The sequence below is a fragment of the Centroberyx gerrardi genome, chromosome 7, assembly GCF_048128805.1.
Source record: "Centroberyx gerrardi isolate f3 chromosome 7, fCenGer3.hap1.cur.20231027, whole genome shotgun sequence".
Lineage (NCBI taxonomy): Eukaryota > Metazoa > Chordata > Actinopteri > Beryciformes > Berycidae > Centroberyx > Centroberyx gerrardi.
Genome location: NC_136003.1, coordinates 4,216,603 through 4,230,321, shown reverse-complemented (window position 1 = coordinate 4,230,321; position 13,719 = coordinate 4,216,603).

Sequence of the window (13,719 nt, the reverse complement as noted above, 5' to 3'; positions counted from 1 at the left end):
CCTTACTTTTGTTTATAGAAATGTTGTTAATCATTTAACTTAATCATTGCATAATAAAGTATTTGCACTTACACAAGAGGTATTCCTCCCGCTTGCCATACTGCACAGCCCTCCACCTGTCATAAAAGACTCTGTCAGGCGGAAACCCAGCGTCGCTCCGTTGCTTCTTAGTGGGCGGCTGGCCAGTCGCTGTCACCGGGAAGTCCTGGAGAAACGCTGCAAAGTCCCTGCCGTCCTGTTCAGCGGTGTCTCTGCCTCTCTTCTGTCCCCGACCACTCCTCTCATCCCCTGACTCATCAGAAGAAGAGCTGCAAGATGGAGAAGATTTCATGGTTAAACACTGACAAACAGCTGGACTGACCTTGGAAGCAGCTGTGAGAGAGAGAATAGTTGAATGTTGTGTGTTTTGGATGATGACACATACCGTCCCAAACTGTTGAACAGGTTGGCGGTGGCCACGATACCCTCCGGGGTCCTCATCCTGTGGTGGGCGTTGGCCACCGCTGTAGAGCGGGCCATGTAGTGTGCCGCTGCAGTTTTCTGCTCCTCTGAAAAGTGTGCATTCGCCTCTGTCTCTGCAACTTTTCTGATCTCTTGGCTGGTGACGTTTGGTAATTTGTAGCTGCAGTGAAGGAGAAATCTCAGATTACAATCCCACTCTCAACCCTGAACCCTGAACAGAAAATAATATTATTTGAATCATATTATAGAAAGAGTACAAAACCAGTCGATCAATTTAATCCTTGTCTTCTTTCTCTGTACAGTACATATTAATATATACATGTTAGTACATGGGATTCTGCTAATACTTACTGTTCATGCAGACGCCTGAGGTCGTTGGTGGAGCTCGAAATTGGTCCGCCGGATTTGGACAAGAAAAATTTGCCCTCATCATCTACACGGTCCTGCATGCATCCTTGGCGGATCCCATGGTAGTATGCATCCAGCATCTGTGGAGATAAGATATGAATGAAGTTAATACTTGAGAAATTATTGATGGAGCCTTTGGTCAAAACAGTGAAGAAATGGACCAGCGAGGCAAAGCAGGAACTGATTCTGATTCTGGTGTTACAGTTATTCATGGTGAGTTTTTTCAGCCTGTTAGAGAACTTACTGCAGCCTCCTCCTCGGTGAGGGCAAATGTCGCAATCTGCATTGTGGCCGTTTTATGATGGCTGACCCCCACACAGACTCGTCCATCGACGGGCTTCTGGTTGACCCACTCTGACGCCTGGAAAACAATGAAGGACACAGTGGGAATTAATGACATGAACAAAGTAACCCTGTTCTATTTGAATCTGGACATGCAATATTTTCCACTGACTACATGCAATACTTTGTGCCAACTGAGGAAACACTTTGGGGGAAAAGTACTTACTGTCAATCCCTCCACTGCTCCGGGTCTCTGGAAGTGTTTCAGGATCAGGATGGCTTCGCAGTAGTAGCGGAACAGCGTCTTTTCCTCTTCTTCCACATGCTGGCGCTGCAGGAGCTTCCTGTAGATGCCCAGCATGTCCCTCTTTGACTCGCGGAGGACACTCTGGCAGTCATGGAGAGTCAGCTGGTCATTAATGAAGCGGTCACACCTAGAATGATAAGGATAACACCGATGAGGAGGAGAGTTAGAGATTTTTCTGTATCACATAATCCTGGCAGCCTTCCAAGTACTATCCACATGAGAGAAGTCATTAAAGGAAAGAAAGAGTAGGGAGATGAACAACTCACCTTTTTTTGCATGTGGCTTTGCTGAGGGCCTTTGCCACTGGCTTCCTCAAGGTGTTGAGCAGCTCAGTGTACGCCTGACACTTCCTGTGGAAGTCCGGGTCCGCTGCAGCCAAATTCAGATGTGTCTTGAGATACTGGACAAACCGGATCATGTTCTTTACATAGTTCACGATGGTGGATGGACCCATCTGCACTCCCTTCAGTCTGTTCAGGAAGTCTTGGGTTTCTGCGCTCTTCAGGAGAAAGTCCATGTTCACCTCATTCCCGCTCGGCTGGATGTACCTCAGCATCCTGGAGACGTTGTCTACCTGTGATGAAAGAGGAAGAGAAGAAGTGTGAATTGATGATGCAGAGGCCCACAGGGCTAAATCGGTTATGAACCACAATAATCAGGTAAAAAGACACACAGAGCTGCAGTCTGTGTGTGTATGTGTGTGTGTGTGTGTGTGTGTGTGTGTGTGTGTGTGTGTGTCAATGAGCCTGTTGTCACACTATAGAGATGCTAATAAGGCTACAGGCTGCAAAGAGCAACACAGAGAGCAGAATACACTCTGCCCTGCTATAGTGTAAGATGTGGTTAGATCTTACCTCCTGTTGGCAGTTTAGGACTTGCAGAGAGGTAGTCAGGTACTGCTTAAAACCCGTCAAAATTGCAGCTTCACATGGGAACTTTTCATATAGTCCCATCCGCTGCATTTGAACCCTCACTGATGTGTGGTACTGGGCCGTGTCCCTGAGAAAATACGGAGAAAATTAGCTCAAAGGAACTTAGAGATGTTCACAGCCAAAGATCATTGATTGAACTCGTGTGTGTTGAGTGAGGTGATGAACTTACTTTTGCCACGTTGGGTCACTAGGATCATCATCATCACTGGGACCAGAGCCGGGGGTCTCTTCAGCGCTACTGCCGTCCTCTTCTGTGCTGCCACTGGCCGGGATGGGGGCTTGCTCGGCAGCAGCTGAAGTGGTTGGTGGCTCGTCGCTGGGTTCAATGTCTGCGTCCACGGGGGCATTGACGATGAAAAAGTTTCTTCTACGAAGATCTTCCAGAAGAGCCAGTCTGGAAGGCTTGTGGGGGTACCGCCTGCACATCTCGGCGTAGTCCCAGGTTCTGCCTCGGCGAGTCCAAGCCTTCATCGACTCCTTGGCCCTCTGCACCTCTGCCTGCCTCTCCACAGCTGTGTTGTTCTTCATGCAGACCCTGGCCAGGTGGGTAGACAGCGTGTCCTGGGGTTTCTCACACAGCAGGCAGTGGATGATGCGGCGGTCCTTCTCGCTGTGAGAGAGAAAGTAGACAGTGTTTATATATATATATATATATATAAGTAAGTAATAAGAGTAATAATAACAGTGAAAATGAAGACTGTTTTTCCTTAATGTGTGGCTGGATTGTCCATTAGACACATGTCAGAATCACCTTCTGTACAGTGAAACCAGCGAGAATAAACATAGTTCTATATACAGTGTGTTTGTGGAGTTTGTCTCTCTGACAGAGGAAATGCATTTCAGCAAATTTCTACTTTCACATGCAATAGAATAGAAACAGCAAGAGTAAATCAGAAAGTACAAATAAGAAAAGATAGACTAGAGAAAACACATGTGTACTACTTCCTCCCTGCAGCCTGTCCTGCCATATTTCTCACTAAAATCTTCTTCACAAAATGAAGAAAGAAAAAAACAAAAACAGTCTTGGAAAAGGGAACAAAGAAAAAAGAATTTCCCCAAAAACTTTAGATTTTGAAGGACAAAAACAACTTCAGTCAATCAAGTGAATATCACCTACTGCACTGGCAGCCACATTTGCCTGTTTCAAGCAAAATACAATTCAACTAGTGAAAACAAATTGGTACTTACTTTGCAGCCTGTCCTGCCATTTTCCTCAGGAAAATCTTCTTCACAAAAAGAAGAAAAAAACCAAAGGTCTTGAGAGCGAGAAAAGAAATAAAAAAGAATAGAAATAGAAATAGGAGTAGAAGAAAATCCTTTCAAAAAGCAAGAAACTTCAAAAAAGTTTTCTTCAGAAAAGTCTTCAGATTTGATGAAATTCTCTTCCAAAATGGCAAAGAGGTGGTTTGTGTAATCAGAATTGAAAAGACAATGAAGGAGTGGTATTTACCTGCACTATTTATCCTCCATGGAGCACTACACACCTTCATGATGTCATAGTCACACAGACCAATCAGCTTGATTGTGGTCTTTCAACGGCGGGAGGAGGGTGTGGCTTAATTTGCTTCAGACACTCCCACTGTCATTTGTTGAGCTCACTCACTGAGCAAGACATAGAGCTGGATTCATTCCTTTAGACTGATATGGTGACATTGTTGAAAATTGGGGTAATTTCTCCTCCATGGAACATATATGTGGTTCTTCCCCCTTTCTCAACATGGACATGTTTCATGTATCCTCCTGGTTTCATCCCTAAACTGGCTTCATGCCTACTATTTTAACTGAATTATCAATAAAAGGCAGAAACATGATCAATTAAACAACATTTTTAAGTGTGTGTTGTATTTGACTTGTGCATTTACAAGTGTAAAAATACAGAGACACTTAAGTTAAGACTGTGTTGCTGTGTCACTAGACCACTGTACAAAGGTAATAGGGGTGTAAACGATGTTTTATAATGTGTAGATTTCAATCTTTGTGTGAAACTGAGTCAAAGTTTGTGTAAATCTGTGTTTTATCTGAATCAATTATTTTTTTCTATATGCACCTCAGTAAGCAGGTAAAAAGATACACAGAGCTGCAGTCTGTTTAGACTGATAAGCTCACATTGTTGAGAATTGGGGTAATTTCTCCTCCATGCAACATATATGTGCTTTCCTCCCGGATCCTCAACATTTGTTCTAAAAAATAACTTAATCACATTTTAACTTTTCACGTTTAAAACTTGTAAAGTCAGAGTGAAACCACTCCTCTGATTTTGTTTTTCACATGGAGGGTGTTCTAACATCTTTTCTGAAAAGAAGGCAGGGTCAAGTGTGAATGGGGCTTCCCCCCACAATGTGGCCAACCTGTGAATGAGTGCTAATGAATCTATTCAGAGGTGAATAACTCATAATTATGTCAAACAGTAGATGGGGAGTGCTAAGTCTCCACTTGACTTCCAATATTGCTATCTTAATGAGGCTATCTAAAAACAACAACTTATTGTTGTCATTCCTGCTGAGCAAGTCATAGAGCTGGATTTATTTTTTATCACTTATCCCTAAACTGGCTTCATGCCTACTGTTTTAACTGAATTACCAATAAAAGGCAGAAAAATGATAAATGAAACAACATTTTTATGTGTGTGTTGTATTTGACTTGTGCATTTACAAGTGTAAAAATACAGAGACACTTAAGTTAAGGCTGTGTTGCTGTGTCACTAGACCACTGTACAAAGGTAAGAGGGGTGTAAACGATGTTTTATAATGTGTAGATGTCAATCTTTGTGTGAAACTGAGTCAAAGTTTGTGCTGAATATGATCAGCTGTTCTGATTTTGGGTTGAGACTGATATGCTCACATTGTTGAGAATTGGGTAATTTATCCTCCATGGAACATGTGGTTCTTCCCCCATTCTCAACATGGACATGTTTCATGTATCCTCCTGGTTTTATCCCTAAACTGGCTTCACGCCTACTATTTTAACTGACTAACTAGCACAACCTGACTGGTTAAAATTAACAATTTAGTGTGGTCATGTGCTTGTACTCTCAGCCTTGTATTTCATGCTAGCATGATCTGAATTACCTACGTCATACAGCAATTTAAAGCTCAGATTCTGCTCTTTCCAACAAGCTCAGGCTTTCAATGCCAGCACAACCTGGCTGGTTAACAGAAGCTAACTCAGTCATCTGCTCACATCGTTGAGACTGGGAAAACATCCTCCTCCATCGAACACATGTGCTGCATTTTACGGGGTCTCAACATATTCATGTTTCAATTTTCCTCCCATTTTTACTCCTAATGGAGGGGGTTGTGACATCTGGTGATCAAAAAAACAATGCAGGGTGAAGCGTGAATGGGCACTCCTCTGCAATATTGCCAACCTGTGAATGAGTGCTAATGAATCTATTCAGGGGTTAATCACTCTGGCACACTTCAGGTCTCTGTTTTAAGAATGTTGACAAACTGCTTCTGGTTGAATTTTGCACTGGGGAGGCTGACTGAGTGACACTGTGGGATTATGGTATATGATCTAAAGCAATGAATAAAAAACAATGAACACCTGGAATGGTAGATTTAAAAAATCTAAAGCTGTTCAGCATGCTTTAGAAAAATGGTTGGCAAAAAGCATTCATGATTCCTTAATTTTTCCGGCAGAAAACTCTTACTTTTCCTCCTATAGTTTTGGTTAGCCTGGTTCAATTCAAACATGTCATACAGCAATTTAAAGCTCAGATTCTGCTCTTTCCAACAAGCCCAGGCTTTCAATGCCAGCACAACCTGGCTGGTTAACAGAAGCTAACTCATTCATCTGCTCACATCGTTGAGACTGGGAAAACATCCTCCTCCATCGAGCACATGTGCTGCATTTTACGGGGTCTCAACATATTCATGTTTCATCTATCCACCTACTTTTTGGTACTTTGGTACTTTGGCTATTTTCACCAAAAACAAAAAGAATAATCACATGAGAAGAATAATCAATGAGTATTTACCATCATTGTGGAATTTATTGCCTGTGTGTCATCTAGGCAGTGACCATTGGGTGGTGCTAGACACCTAACAGTACCAGGGGCATGAAATGAAAAAAAATCTGAAAGAGAAATCCACAGAGTGGCAGGGGCATGAAATGTCTGTGAGATTTTTTCTAAGTACCTGACGGGAGAAGGTGCCCATCAGATGAGCTCACCTGCTTCCAGTTGCCTTCTCCTGTTAGGGACTTAGGGCACTCAGAAAAAATCTGACAGAGAACTCCACAGCCCCCCCCTCCTGCTACTGCATATATACAAACATGATAAGATGTCAAGAGGCTGTTCTTTTCTTTTGAAATGAAAAGAAAACCCCAAAATAAAGAGCAGCCACCCACATGAATTAAGGCATGTATTGTATGTATGTCATTAATTTATGTAATTATTTTTCTGTGAAAATAAACTGTATGTACCTGTATGTCCCTAAATGTTGTGTGTTTTCTGTTGTTTATCATTTATTTAATGTATATAGTTACATTTATTCCTGTTTTTTTATAATAATAATATAATAATAATGAATAAAACTATAATAACTCTGGTAAGTACACATGTGTTTTCTCTAGTCTATCTTTTCTTATTTGTGCTTTCTGATTTACTCTTGATGTTTCTATTCTATTGCATGTGAAAGTAGAAATTTGCTGAAATGCATTTCTTCTGTCAGAGAGACAAACTCCACAAACACACTGTATATAGAACTATGTTTATTCTTGCTGGTTTCACTGTACAGAAGGTGATTCTCACATGTGTCTAATGGACAATCCAGCCACACATTAAGGAAAAATACTCTTCATTTTCACTGTTATTATTACTCTTATTACTTACTTATATATAACACACATATATAAACACTGTCTACTTTCTCTCTTTCTCTCTTTCTCTCTCACAGCGAGAAGGATCGCCGCATCATCCACTGCCTGCTGTGCGACAAACCCCAGGACATGCTGTCTACAATGTACAATGAAGTTCAAAACTACAGTTTCCTTCTTTTCCCTGCCCCTTCGCCCTGTGTTAGTTTTTTTCATCCTTTTTCTCGTCTTCGGTGGGATATGAGTGCCAAGTGAGTCTCTCTTCATAGAAAGAGATGACCACCTGCGGACACTTCACATTGGCCTCTTTCGCCGGCACCAGGTCAGCTTCATCAGAATTCTTCATCAGAAGCGCTGCCACTGTCCTCTTCTGTGCCGACTTCATTCTGCATCCTGGAGACACTGTCCACCTGTGATGAAAGATAAAGAGAAGTAGTATGAATTTATTGATGCAGTGAAAGAAAAGGAGAGGCCTGCAGGGCCCCTCACTGGCAACTCTGGCACACACACACACACACACACACACACACACACACACAAGTGTCTCTTAATGGGCCTGCATTCAAACTATAGAGATGCTAATAAGCCACAACACCTTAGTCAAACTGATAAAAGGACTGCGTAACTTTACCTGCTGCTATGTTGGTCAGTCATCCAGCCACTCGAGGTCCAGTCCTTCTCCCCGGAAAGACTTCCGGTTCACTCCGTAGTCGAAGCGGACCTCTTCGCTGATTGAAATGTCTTTGGAGGCCCGGAACAGGATGACATCCCTCGCTCCTTCCGGGAAGTTCATCTTGCAGTGGAGTGGCCTCACATTGCCGTTCCTCCGCAAACGGTTCATCCTTCTGCCAATCGTGTCTTCGGATGGGTGACACTCACAAGGGAACGTCTGGGCGTCGATGCAGAGGTCGCGACCACCAGCCTTGAAAAAAAAAAAGGTTGCCCATCTCATCCTGCATGGACTCCATCATCCTCCTGCCCTCTGCTGCTGTGAGTACCTTGCCATGATAATCACAAATGATGGAGCCCTTGGCAAAGGCTTTGGTGGCAACAACTCCTGTGGTCAAAAGAAGGTGACATTAGTGTGCTTGTCCACTATAGGATTATAATTATCTCAGTGTTTGACTGCTGGATTAATGCTCTCCTGCTCACAAGACATTTTTACATACCTTGCCCTATGCGTGGATCACTCTCAACCTGCACCCTCTTGGCTGGTTTCCACTTTGCAACGATGTCCTCAGGACGGGGATGGTTGGCAGTCCACCCCTCATCCCTGATGACCGTTGCGACCTTCTGGACAGTTGGGGGGTGTCTTGAACATCGGGCTGTCAAAGAGAGAAAATTTTAATTAAAATTCTTGTCCACACTTGTGAATTCTACCTTACTTTTGTTTATAGAAATGTTGTTAATCATTTAACTTAATCATTGCATAATAAAGTATTTGCACTTACACAAGAGGTATTCCTCCCGCTTGCCATACTGCACAGCCCTCCACCTGTCATAAAAGACTCTGTCAGGCGGAAACCCAGCGTCGCTCCGTTGCTTCTTAGTGGGCGGCTGGCCAGTCGCTGTCACCGGGAAGTCCTGGAGAAACGCTGCAAAGTCCCTGCCGTCCTGTTCAGCGGTGTCTCTGCCTCTCTTCTGTCCCCGACCACTCCTCTCATCCCCTGACTCATCAGAAGAAGAGCTGCAAGATGGAGAAGATTTCATGGTTAAACACTGACAAACAGCTGGACTGACCTTGGAAGCAGCTGTGAGAGAGAGAATAGTTGAATGTTGTGTGTTTTGGATGATGACACATACCGTCCCAAACTGTTGAACAGGTTGGCGGTGGCCACGATACCCTCCGGGGTCCTCATCCTGTGGTGGGCGTTGGCCACCGCTGTAGAGCGGGCCATGTAGTGTGCCGCTGCAGTTTTCTGCTCCTCTGAAAAGTGTGCATTCGCCTCTGTCTCTGCAACTTTTCTGATCTCTTGGCTGGTGACGTTTGGTAATTTGTAGCTGCAGTGAAGGAGAAATCTCAGATTACAATCCCACTCTCAACCCTGAACCCTGAACAGAAAATAATATTATTTGAATCATATTATAGAAAGAGTACAAAACCAGTCGATCAATTTAATCCTTGTCTTCTTTCTCTGTACAGTACATATTAATATATACATGTTAGTACATGGGATTCTGCTAATACTTACTGTTCATGCAGACGCCTGAGGTCGTTGGTGGAGCTCGAAATTGGTCCGCCGGATTTGGACAAGAAAAATTTGCCCTCATCATCTACACGGTCCTGCATGCATCCTTGGCGGATCCCATGGTAGTATGCATCCAGCATCTGTGGAGATAAGATATGAATGAAGTTAATACTTGAGAAATTATTGATGGAGCCTTTTTGATGGAGCCTTTGGTCAAAACAGTGAAGAAATGGACCAGCGAGGCAAAGCAGGAACTGATTCTGATTCTGGTGTTACAGTTATTCATGGTGAGTTTTTTCAGCCTGTTAGAGAACTTACTGCAGCCTCCTCCTCGGTGAGGGCAAATGTCGCAATCTGCATTGTGGCCGTTTTATGATGGCTGACCCCCACACAGACTCGTCCATCGACGGGCTTCTGGTTGACCCACTCTGACGCCTGGAAAACAATGAAGGACACAGTGGGAATTAATGACATGAACAAAGTAACCCTGTTCTATTTGAATCTGGACATGCAATATTTTCCACTGACTACATGCAATACTTTGTGCCAACTGAGGAAACACTTTGGGGGAAAAGTACTTACTGTCAATCCCTCCACTGCTCCGGGTCTCTGGAAGTGTTTCAGGATCAGGATGGCTTCGCAGTAGTAGCGGAACAGCGTCTTTTCCTCTTCTTCCACATGCTGGCGCTGCAGGAGCTTCCTGTAGATGCCCAGCATGTCCCTCTTTGACTCGCGGAGGACACTCTGGCAGTCATGGAGAGTCAGCTGGTCATTAATGAAGCGGTCACACCTAGAATGATAAGGATAACACCGATGAGGAGGAGAGTTAGAGATTTTTCTGTATCACATAATCCTGGCAGCCTTCCAAGTACTATCCACATGAGAGAAGTCATTAAAGGAAAGAAAGAGTAGGGAGATGAACAACTCACCTTTTTTTGCATGTGGCTTTGCTGAGGGCCTTTGCCACTGGCTTCCTCAAGGTGTTGAGCAGCTCAGTGTACGCCTGACACTTCCTGTGGAAGTCCGGGTCCGCTGCAGCCAAATTCAGATGTGTCTTGAGATACTGGACAAACCGGATCATGTTCTTTACATAGTTCACGATGGTGGATGGACCCATCTGCACTCCCTTCAGTCTGTTCAGGAAGTCTTGGGTTTCTGCGCTCTTCAGGAGAAAGTCCATGTTCACCTCATTCCCGCTCGGCTGGATGTACCTCAGCATCCTGGAGACGTTGTCTACCTGTGATGAAAGAGGAAGAGAAGAAGTGTGAATTGATGATGCAGAGGCCCACAGGGCTAAATCGGTTATGAACCACAATAATCAGGTAAAAAGACACACAGAGCTGCAGTCTGTGTGTGTATGTGTGTGTGTGTGTGTGTGTGTGTGTGTGTCAATGAGCCTGTTGTCACACTATAGAGATGCTAATAAGGCTACAGGCTGCAAAGAGCAACACAGAGAGCAGAATACACTCTGCCCTGCTATAGTGTAAGATGTGGTTAGATCTTACCTCCTGTTGGCAGTTTAGGACTTGCAGAGAGGTAGTCAGGTACTGCTTAAAACCCGTCAAAATTGCAGCTTCACATGGGAACTTTTCATATAGTCCCATCCGCTGCATTTGAACCCTCACTGATGTGTGGTACTGGGCCGTGTCCCTGAGAAAATACGGAGAAAATTAGCTCAAAGGAACTTAGAGATGTTCACAGCCAAAGATCATTGATTGAACTCGTGTGTGTTGAGTGAGGTGATGAACTTACTTTTGCCACGTTGGGTCACTAGGATCATCATCATCACTGGGACCAGAGCCGGGGGTCTCTTCAGCGCTACTGCCGTCCTCTTCTGTGCTGCCACTGGCCGGGATGGGGGCTTGCTCGGCAGCAGCTGAAGTGGTTGGTGGCTCGTCGCTGGGTTCAATGTCTGCGTCCACGGGGGCATTGACGATGAAAAAGTTTCTTCTACGAAGATCTTCCAGAAGAGCCAGTCTGGAAGGCTTGTGGGGGTACCGCCTGCACATCTCGGCGTAGTCCCAGGTTCTGCCTCGGCGAGTCCAAGCCTTCATCGACTCCTTGGCCCTCTGCACCTCTGCCTGCCTCTCCACAGCTGTGTTGTTCTTCATGCAGACCCTGGCCAGGTGGGTAGACAGCGTGTCCTGGGGTTTCTCACACAGCAGGCAGTGGATGATGCGGCGGTCCTTCTCGCTGTGAGAGAGAAAGTAGACAGTGTTTATATATATATATATATATATAAGTAAGTAATAAGAGTAATAATAACAGTGAAAATGAAGACTGTTTTTCCTTAATGTGTGGCTGGATTGTCCATTAGACACATGTCAGAATCACCTTCTGTACAGTGAAACCAGCGAGAATAAACATAGTTCTATATACAGTGTGTTTGTGGAGTTTGTCTCTCTGACAGAGGAAATGCATTTCAGCAAATTTCTACTTTCACATGCAATAGAATAGAAACAGCAAGAGTAAATCAGAAAGTACAAATAAGAAAAGATAGACTAGAGAAAACACATGTGTACTACTTCCTCCCTGCAGCCTGTCCTGCCATATTTCTCACTAAAATCTTCTTCACAAAATGAAGAAAGAAAAAAACAAAAACAGTCTTGGAAAAGGGAACAAAGAAAAAAGAATTTCCCCAAAAACTTTAGATTTTGAAGGACAAAAACAACTTCAGTCAATCAAGTGAATATCACCTACTGCACTGGCAGCCACATTTGCCTGTTTCAAGCAAAATACAATTCAACTAGTGAAAACAAATTGGTACTTACTTTGCAGCCTGTCCTGCCATTTTCCTCAGGAAAATCTTCTTCACAAAAAGAAGAAAAAAACCAAAGGTCTTGAGAGCGAGAAAAGAAATAAAAAAGAATAGAAATAGAAATAGGAGTAGAAGAAAATCCTTTCAAAAAGCAAGAAACTTCAAAAAAGTTTTCTTCAGAAAAGTCTTCAGATTTGATGAAATTCTCTTCCAAAATGGCAAAGAGGTGGTTTGTGTAATCAGAATTGAAAAGACAATGAAGGAGTGGTATTTACCTGCACTATTTATCCTCCATGGAGCACTACACACCTTCATGATGTCATAGTCACACAGACCAATCAGCTTGATTGTGGTCTTTCAACGGCGGGAGGAGGGTGTGGCTTAATTTGCTTCAGACACTCCCACTGTCATTTGTTGAGCTCACTCACTGAGCAAGACATAGAGCTGGATTCATTCCTTTAGACTGATATGGTGACATTGTTGAAAATTGGGGTAATTTCTCCTCCATGGAACATATATGTGGTTCTTCCCCCTTTCTCAACATGGACATGTTTCATGTATCCTCCTGGTTTCATCCCTAAACTGGCTTCATGCCTACTATTTTAACTGAATTATCAATAAAAGGCAGAAACATGATCAATTAAACAACATTTTTAAGTGTGTGTTGTATTTGACTTGTGCATTTACAAGTGTAAAAATACAGAGACACTTAAGTTAAGACTGTGTTGCTGTGTCACTAGACCACTGTACAAAGGTAATAGGGGTGTAAACGATGTTTTATAATGTGTAGATTTCAATCTTTGTGTGAAACTGAGTCAAAGTTTGTGTAAATCTGTGTTTTATCTGAATCAATTATTTTTTTCTATATGCACCTCAGTAAGCAGGTAAAAAGATACACAGAGCTGCAGTCTGTTTAGACTGATAAGCTCACATTGTTGAGAATTGGGGTAATTTCTCCTCCATGCAACATATATGTGCTTTCCTCCCGGATCCTCAACATTTGTTCTAAAAAATAACTTAATCACATTTTAACTTTTCACGTTTAAAACTTGTAAAGTCAGAGTGAAACCACTCCTCTGATTTTGTTTTTCACATGGAGGGTGTTCTAACATCTTTTCTGAAAAGAAGGCAGGGTCAAGTGTGAATGGGGCTTCCCCCCACAATGTGGCCAACCTGTGAATGAGTGCTAATGAATCTATTCAGAGGTGAATAACTCATAATTATGTCAAACAGTAGATGGGGAGTGCTAAGTCTCCACTTGACTTCCAATATTGCTATCTTAATGAGGCTATCTAAAAACAACAACTTATTGTTGTCATTCCTGCTGAGCAAGTCATAGAGCTGGATTTATTTTTTATCACTTATCCCTAAACTGGCTTCATGCCTACTGTTTTAACTGAATTACCAATAAAAGGCAGAAAAATGATAAATGAAACAACATTTTTATGTGTGTGTTGTATTTGACTTGTGCATTTACAAGTGTAAAAATACAGAGACACTTAAGTTAAGGCTGTGTTGCTGTGTCACTAGACCACTGTACAAAGGTAAGAGGGGTGTAAACGA